Below are 9,522 nucleotides of genomic sequence, written 5' to 3' on the forward strand. Positions count from 1 at the left end.
TCAGGCTCTAAGGACTTTCAGGCTCCTGGTTGCTGCCAACTTTAGGTTTGGAAGAATCCAGCAAAGATTGCATCACTCTAGCTTGGCTCCCCACTTTCTGCCATAGTGAGTGGCTGCAAACGGAGGCAATTTCCCATGGGAAAAAGAAGTCCTTTCCCCACGGTCTGCAAATCAAATGCAAGGTGGCCTTTGGGGCTCTAAGGACATGCAGGGTACTTCTTAGTGGCAGCTTTAGATTTGGAGCAATCCAGCAAAGATTGCAAATTTCTTGCTGGGCACCACCCTATTGGCCAGGGCGAGAGGCCAGAAATGGAGGCCATTTTCCATGGGGAAAATGAAGTCATTGGCCCCGGGTCTGGGTATCAGATGAAAGGTGGCATCTGGGGCTCTAAGGACTTGCATGGTCCTAGTTGCTGCCAGCTTTTTGTTTGGAAGAATCCAGCAAAGATTGCATCACTCTAGCTTGGCTCCCCACTTTCTGCCATAGTTAGTGGCTGCAAACGCAGGCCATTTCCCATGGGAAAAAGAAGTCCTTTCCCCACGGTCTGCAAATCAAATGCAAGGTGGCCTTTGGGGCTCTAAGGACTTGCAGGGTACTTCTTACTGGCAGCTTTAGATTTGGAGCAATCCAGCAAAGATTGCAAATTTCTTGCTGGGCACCACCCTATTGGCCAGGGCGAGAGGCCAGAAATGGAGGCCATTTTCCTTGGGGAAAATGAAGTCATTGGCCCAGGGTCTGGGTATCAGATGAAAGGTGGCATCTGGGGCTCTAAGGACTTGCAGGGTCCTAGTTGCTGCCAGCTTTACTTTTAGGGAAATCCAGAACAGTTTGCAAATTTCCTGCTTGGCACCCTACTTTCTGCCAGGGCAAGTTGCAGCACAGGGATACTATTTCTATGGGAAAATGAAGTAATTTCCCCATCATGTGGGTATCAGCAGAGAGGTGAAATTTGGGGCTCTAAGGAGCTGCAGGCTCCTAGTTGCCAGCAGCTTTAGTTTTGGAGAAAATCAGCCAAGTTTGCAAATTTCAGACAGGGAACAAAGCAGATGGCCTGGGCGAGTGGCCCCAAACTGACCCCATTTTCCATGGGGAAAAGAAGTCATGTCCCCAGGGTCTGGGTATCAGATGAAAGGTGGCATCTGGGGCTCTAAGGACTTGCAGGGTCCTAGTTGCTGCCAGCATTGGGTTTGGAGAAATCCAGCAAAGATTGCATCACTCTAGCTTGGCTCCCCAATTTCTGTTCATAGTCAGTGGCTGCAAACACAGGCCATTTCCCATGGGAAAAAGAAGTCCTTTCCCCACGGTCTGCAAATCAAATGCAAGGTGGCCTTTGGGGCTCTAAGGACTTGCAGGGTACTTCTTACTGGCAGCTTTAGATTTGGAGCAATCCAGCAAAGATTGCAAATTTCTTGCTGGGCACCACCCTATTGGCCAGGGCGAGAGGCCAGAAATGGAGGTCATTTTCCTTGGGGAAAACGAAGTCATTGGCCCAGGGTCTGGGTATCAGATGAAAGGCGGCATCGGGGGCTCTAAGGACTTGCAGGGTCCTAGTTGCTGCCAGCTTTATGTTTGGAAGAATCCAGCACAGTTTGCAAATTTCTCGCTAGGCACAGCCTGCCTGCCAGGCCAAGTGGCCACAAATGAAGGGCATTTTCCATGCGAAGAATGTCCTTAACCCAGGATCTCAGTAATATGTTCAAGGTGGCCTTTCAGGCTCTAAGGACTTTCAGGCTCCTGGTTGCTGCCAACTTTAGGTTTGGAAGAATCCAGCAAAGATTGCATCACTCTAGCTTGGCTCCCCAATTTCTGCCATAGTGAGTGGCTGCAAACGGAGGCAATTTCCCATGGGAAAAAGAAGTCCTTTCCCCACGGTCTGCAAATCAAATGCAAGGTGGCCTTTGGGGCTCTAAGGACATGCAGGGTACTTCTTAGTGGCAGCTTTAGATTTGGAGCAATCCAGCAAAGATTGCAAATTTCTTGCTGGGCACCACCCTATTGGCCAGGGCGAGAGGCCAGAAATGGAGGCCATTTTCCATGGGGAAAATGAAGTCATTGGCCCCGGGTCTGGGTATCAGATGAAAGGTGGCATCTGGGGCTCTAAGGACTTGCATGGTCCTAGTTGCTGCCAGCTTTTTGTTTGGAAGAATCCAGCAAAGATTGCATCACTCTAGCTTGGCTCCCCACTTTCTGCCATAGTTAGTGGCTGCAAACGCAGGCCATTTCCCATGGGAAAAAGAAGTCCTTTCCCCACGGTCTGCAAATCAAATGCAAGGTGGCCTTTGGGGCTCTAAGGACTTGCAGGGTACTTCTTACTGGCAGCTTTAGATTTGGAGCAATCCAGCAAAGATTGCAAATTTCTTGCTGGGCACCACCCTATTGGCCAGGGCGAGAGGCCAGAAATGGAGGCCATTTTCCTTGGGGAAAATGAAGTCATTGGCCCAGGGTCTGGGTATCAGATGAAAGGTGGCATCTGGGGCTCTAAGGACTTGCAGGGTCCTAGTTGCTGCCAGCTTTACTTTTAGGGAAATCCAGAACAGTTTGCAAATTTCCTGCTTGGCACCCTACTTTCTGCCAGGGCAAGTTGCAGCACAGGGATACTATTTCTATGGGAAAATGAAGTAATTTCCCCATCATGTGGGTATCAGCAGAGAGGTGAAATTTGGGGCTCTAAGGAGCTGCAGGCTCCTAGATGCCAGCAGCTTTAGTTTTGGAGAAAATCAGCCAAGTTTGCAAATTTCAGACAGGGAACAAAGCAGATGGCCTGGGCGAGTGGCCCCAAACTGACCCCATTTTCCTTGGGGAAAATGAAGTCATGTCCCCAGGGTCTGGGTATCAGATGAAAGGTGGCATCTGGGGCTCTAAGGACTTGCAGGGTCCTAGTTGCTGCCAGCATTGGGTTTGGAGAAATCCAGCAAAGATTGCATCACTCTAGCTTGGCTCCCCAATTTCTGTTCATAGTCAGTGGCTGCAAACACAGGCCATTTCCCATGGGAAAAAGAAGTCCTTTCCCCACGGTCTGCAAATCAAATGCAAGGTGGCCTTTGGGGCTCTAAGGACTTGCAGGGTACTTCTTACTGGCAGCTTTAGATTTGGAGCAATCCAGCAAAGATTGCAAATTTCTTGCTGGGCACCACCCTATTGGCCAGGGCGAGAGGCCAGAAATGGAGGTCATTTTCCTTGGGGAAAACGAAGTCATTGGCCCAGGGTCTGGGTATCAGATGAAAGGCGGCATCGGGGGCTCTAAGGACTTGCAGGGTCCTAGTTGCTGCCAGCTTTATGTTTGGAAGAATCCAGCACAGTTTGCAAATTTCTCGCTAGGCACTGCCCTGCCTGCCAGGCCAAGTGGCCACAAATGAAGGGCATTTTCCATGCGAAAAATGTCCTTAACCCAGGATCTCAGTAATATGTTCAAGGTGGCCTTTCAGGCTCTAAGGACTTTCAGGCTCCTGGTTGCTGCCAACTTTAGGTTTGGAAGAATCCAGCAAAGATTGCATCACTCTAGCTTGGCTCCCCACTTTCTGCCATAGTGAGTGGCTGCAAACGGAGGCCATTTCCCATGGGAAAAAGAAGTCCTTTCCCCACGGTCTGCAAATCAAATGCAAGGTGGCCTTTGGGGCTCTAAGGACATGCAGGGTACTTCTTAGTGGCAGCTTTAGATTTGGAGCAATCCAGCAAAGATTGCAAATTTCTTGCTGGGCACCACCCTATTGGCCAGGGCGAGAGGCCAGAAATGGAGGCCATTTTCCATGGGGGAAATGAAGTCATTGGCCCCGGGTCTGGGTATCAGATGAAAGGTGGCATCTGGGGCTCTAAGGACTTGCATGGTCCTAGTTGCTGCCAGCTTTATGTTTGGAAGAATCCAGCAAAGATTGCATCACTCTAGCTTGGCTCCCCACTTTCTGCCATAGTTAGTGGCTGCAAACGCAGGCCATTTCCCATGGGAAAAAGAAGTCCTTTCCCCACGGTCTGCAAATCAAATGCAAGGTGGCCTTTGGGGCTCTAAGGACTTGCAGGGTACTTCTTAGTGGCAGCTTTAGATTTGGAGCAATCCAGCAAAGATTGCAAATTTCTTGCTGGGCACCACCCTATTGGCCAGGGCGAGAGGCCAGAAATGGAGGCCATTTTCCTTGGGGAAAATGAAGTCATTGGCCCAGGGTCTGGGTATCAGATGAAAGGTGGCATCTGGGGCTCTAAGGACTTGCAGGGTCCTAGTTGCTGCCAGCTTTACTTTTAGGGAAATCCAGAACAGTTTGCAAATTTCCTGCTTGGCACCCTACTTTCTGCCAGGGCAAGTTGCAGCACAGGGATACTATTTCTATGGGAAAATGAAGTAATTTCCCCATCATGTGGGTATCAGCAGAGAGGTGAAATTTGGGGCTCTAAGGAGCTGCAGGCTCCTAGTTGCCAGCAGCTTTAGTTTTGGAGAAAATCAGCCAAGTTTGCAAATTTCAGACAGGGAACAAAGCAGATGGCCTGGGCGAGTGGCCCCAAACTGACCCCATTTTCCATGGGGAAAAGAAGTCATGTCCCCAGGGTCTGGGTATCAGATGAAAGGTGGCATCTGGGGCTCTAAGGACTTGCAGGGTCCTAGTTGCTGCCAGCATTGGGTTTGGAGAAATCCAGCAAAGATTGCATCACTCTAGCTTGGCTCCCCAATTTCTGTTCATAGTCAGTGGCTGCAAACACAGGCCATTTCCCATGGGAAAAAGAAGTCCTTTCCCCACGGTCTGCAAATCAAATGCAAGGTGGCCTTTGGGGCTCTAAGGACTTGCAGGGTACTTCTTACTGGCAGCTTTAGATTTGGAGCAATCCAGCAAAGATTGCAAATTTCTTGCTGGGCACCACCCTATTGGCCAGGGCGAGAGGCCAGAAATGGAGGTCATTTTCCTTGGGGAAAACGAAGTCATTGGCCCAGGGTCTGGGTATCAGATGAAAGGCGGCATCGGGGGCTCTAAGGACTTGCAGGGTCCTAGTTGCTGCCAGCTTTATGTTTGGAAGAATCCAGCACAGTTTGCAAATTTCTCGCTAGGCACAGCCTGCCTGCCAGGCCAAGTGGCCACAAATGAAGGGCATTTTCCATGCGAAGAATGTCCTTAACCCAGGATCTCAGTAATATGTTCAAGGTGGCCTTTCAGGCTCTAAGGACTTTCAGGCTCCTGGTTGCTGCCAACTTTAGGTTTGGAAGAATCCAGCAAAGATTGCATCACTCTAGCTTGGCTCCCCACTTTCTGCCATAGTGAGTGGCTGCAAACGGAGGCAATTTCCCATGGGAAAAAGAAGTCCTTTCCCCACGGTCTGCAAATCAAATGCAAGGTGGCCTTTGGGGCTCTAAGGACATGCAGGGTACTTCTTAGTGGCAGCTTTAGATTTGGAGCAATCCAGCAAAGATTGCAAATTTCTTGCTGGGCACCACCCTATTGGCCAGGGCGAGAGGCCAGAAATGGAGGCCATTTTCCATGGGGAAAATGAAGTCATTGGCCCCGGGTCTGGGTATCAGATGAAAGGTGGCATCTGGGGCTCTAAGGACTTGCATGGTCCTAGTTGCTGCCAGCTTTTTGTTTGGAAGAATCCAGCAAAGATTGCATCACTCTAGCTTGGCTCCCCACTTTCTGCCATAGTTAGTGGCTGCAAACGCAGGCCATTTCCCATGGGAAAAAGAAGTCCTTTCCCCACGGTCTGCAAATCAAATGCAAGGTGGCCTTTGGGGCTCTAAGGACTTGCAGGGTACTTCTTACTGGCAGCTTTAGATTTGGAGCAATCCAGCAAAGATTGCAAATTTCTTGCTGGGCACCACCCTATTGGCCAGGGCGAGAGGCCAGAAATGGAGGCCATTTTCCTTGGGGAAAATGAAGTCATTGGCCCAGGGTCTGGGTATCAGATGAAAGGTGGCATCTGGGGCTCTAAGGACTTGCAGGGTCCTAGTTGCTGCCAGCATTGGGTTTGGAGAAATCCAGCAAAGATTGCATCACTCTAGCTTGGCTCCCCAATTTCTGTTCATAGTCAGTGGCTGCAAACACAGGCCATTTCCCATGGGAAAAAGAAGTCCTTTCCCCACGGTCTGCAAATCAAATGCAAGGTGGCCTTTGGGGCTCTAAGGACTTGCAGGGTACTTCTTACTGGCAGCTTTAGATTTGGAGCAATCCAGCAAAGATTGCAAATTTCTTGCTGGGCACCACCCTATTGGCCAGGGCGAGAGGCCAGAAATGGAGGTCATTTTCCTTGGGGAAAACGAAGTCATTGGCCCAGGGTCTGGGTATCAGATGAAAGGCGGCATCGGGGGCTCTAAGGACTTGCAGGGTCCTAGTTGCTGCCAGCTTTATGTTTGGAAGAATCCAGCACAGTTTGCAAATTTCTCGCTAGGCACTGCCCTGCCTGCCAGGCCAAGTGGCCACAAATGAAGGGCATTTTCCATGGGAAAAATGTCCTTAACCCAGGATCTCAGTAATATGTTCAAGGTGGCCTTTCAGGCTCTAAGGACTTTCAGGCTCCTGGTTGCTGCCAACTTTAGGTTTGGAAGAATCCAGCAAAGATTGCATCACTCTAGCTTGGCTCCCCACTTTCTGCCATAGTGAGTGGCTGCAAACGGAGGCAATTTCCCATGGGAAAAAGAAGTCCTTTCCCCACGGTCTGCAAATCAAATGCAAGGTGGCCTTTGGGGCTCTAAGGACATGCAGGGTACTTCTTAGTGGCAGCTTTAGATTTGGAGCAATCCAGCAAAGATTGCAAATTTCTTGCTGGGCACCACCCTATTGGCCAGGGCGAGAGGCCAGAAATGGAGGCCATTTTCCATGGGGGAAATGAAGTCATTGGCCCCGGGTCTGGGTATCAGATGAAAGGTGGCATCTGGGGCTCTAAGGACTTGCATGGTCCTAGTTGCTGCCAGCTTTATGTTTGGAAGAATCCAGCAAAGATTGCATCACTCTAGCTTGGCTCCCCACTTTCTGCCATAGTTAGTGGCTGCAAACGCAGGCCATTTCCCATGGGAAAAAGAAGTCCTTTCCCCACGGTCTGCAAATCAAATGCAAGGTGGCCTTTGGGGCTCTAAGGACTTGCAGGGTACTTCTTACTGGCAGCTTTAGATTTGGAGCAATCCAGCAAAGATTGCAAATTTCTTGCTGGGCACCACCCTATTGGCCAGGGCGAGAGGCCAGAAATAGAGGCCATTTTCCTTGGGGAAAATGAAGTCATTGGCCCAGGGTCTGGGTATCAGATGCAAGGTGGCATCTGGGGCTCTAAGGACTTGCAGGGTCCTAGTTGCTGCCAGCTTTACTTTTAGGGAAATCCAGAACAGTTTGCAAATTTCCTGCTTGGCACCCTACTTTCTGCCAGGGCAAGTTGCAGCACAGGGATACTATTTCTATGGGAAAATGAAGTAATTTCCCCATCATGTGGGTATCAGCAGAGAGGTGAAATTTGGGGCTCTAAGGAGCTGCAGGCTCCTAGTTGCCAGCAGCTTTAGTTTTGGAGAAAATCAGCCAAGTTTGCAAATTTCAGACAGGGAACAAAGCAGATGGCCTGGGCGAGTGGCCCCAAACTGACCCCATTTTCCATGGGGAAAAGAAGTCATGTCCCCAGGGTCTGGGTATCAGATGAAAGGTGGCATCTGGGGCTCTAAGGACTTGCAGGGTCCTAGTTGCTGCCAGCATTGGGTTTGGAGAAATCCAGCAAAGATTGCATCACTCTAGCTTGGCTCCCCAATTTCTGTTCATAGTCAGTGGCTGCAAACACAGGCCATTTCCCATGGGAAAAAGAAGTCCTTTCCCCACGGTCTGCAAATCAAATGCAAGGTGGCCTTTGGGGCTCTAAGGACTTGCAGGGTACTTCTTACTGGCAGCTTTAGATTTGGAGCAATCCAGCAAAGATTGCAAATTTCTTGCTGGGCACCACCCTATTGGCCAGGGCGAGAGGCCAGAAATGGAGGTCATTTTCCTTGGGGAAAACGAAGTCATTGGCCCAGGGTCTGGGTATCAGATGAAAGGCGGCATCGGGGGCTCTAAGGACTTGCAGGGTCCTAGTTGCTGCCAGCTTTATGTTTGGAAGAATCCAGCACAGTTTGCAAATTTCTCGCTAGGCACAGCCTGCCTGCCAGGCCAAGTGGCCACAAATGAAGGGCATTTTCCATGCGAAGAATGTCCTTAACCCAGGATCTCAGTAATATGTTCAAGGTGGCCTTTCAGGCTCTAAGGACTTTCAGGCTCCTGGTTGCTGCCAACTTTAGGTTTGGAAGAATCCAGCAAAGATTGCATCACTCTAGCTTGGCTCCCCAATTTCTGCCATAGTGAGTGGCTGCAAACGGAGGCAATTTCCCATGGGAAAAAGAAGTCCTTTCCCCACGGTCTGCAAATCAAATGCAAGGTGGCCTTTGGGGCTCTAAGGACATGCAGGGTACTTCTTAGTGGCAGCTTTAGATTTGGAGCAATCCAGCAAAGATTGCAAATTTCTTGCTGGGCACCACCCTATTGGCCAGGGCGAGAGGCCAGAAATGGAGGCCATTTTCCATGGGGAAAATGAAGTCATTGGCCCCGGGTCTGGGTATCAGATGAAAGGTGGCATCTGGGGCTCTAAGGACTTGCATGGTCCTAGTTGCTGCCAGCTTTTTGTTTGGAAGAATCCAGCAAAGATTGCATCACTCTAGCTTGGCTCCCCACTTTCTGCCATAGTTAGTGGCTGCAAACGCAGGCCATTTCCCATGGGAAAAAGAAGTCCTTTCCCCACGGTCTGCAAATCAAATGCAAGGTGGCCTTTGGGGCTCTAAGGACTTGCAGGGTACTTCTTACTGGCAGCTTTAGATTTGGAGCAATCCAGCAAAGATTGCAAATTTCTTGCTGGGCACCACCCTATTGGCCAGGGCGAGAGGCCAGAAATGGAGGCCATTTTCCTTGGGGAAAATGAAGTCATTGGCCCAGGGTCTGGGTATCAGATGAAAGGTGGCATCTGGGGCTCTAAGGACTTGCAGGGTCCTAGTTGCTGCCAGCTTTACTTTTAGGGAAATCCAGAACAGTTTGCAAATTTCCTGCTTGGCACCCTACTTTCTGCCAGGGCAAGTTGCAGCACAGGGATACTATTTCTATGGGAAAATGAAGTAATTTCCCCATCATGTGGGTATCAGCAGAGAGGTGAAATTTGGGGCTCTAAGGAGCTGCAGGCTCCTAGATGCCAGCAGCTTTAGTTTTGGAGAAAATCAGCCAAGTTTGCAAATTTCAGACAGGGAACAAAGCAGATGGCCTGGGCGAGTGGCCCCAAACTGACCCCATTTTCCTTGGGGAAAATGAAGTCATGTCCCCAGGGTCTGGGTATCAGATGAAAGGTGGCATCTGGGGCTCTAAGGACTTGCAGGGTCCTAGTTGCTGCCAGCATTGGGTTTGGAGAAATCCAGCAAAGATTGCATCACTCTAGCTTGGCTCCCCAATTTCTGTTCATAGTCAGTGGCTGCAAACACAGGCCATTTCCCATGGGAAAAAGAAGTCCTTTCCCCACGGTCTGCAAATCAAATGCAAGGTGGCCTTTGGGGCTCTAAGGAC

This window comes from Agelaius tricolor, unplaced genomic scaffold (genome assembly GCF_023055355.1).
Source record: "Agelaius tricolor isolate 1412-34295 unplaced genomic scaffold, bAgeTri1.0.p SCAF_40, whole genome shotgun sequence".
Taxonomy (NCBI): domain Eukaryota; kingdom Metazoa; phylum Chordata; class Aves; order Passeriformes; family Icteridae; genus Agelaius; species Agelaius tricolor.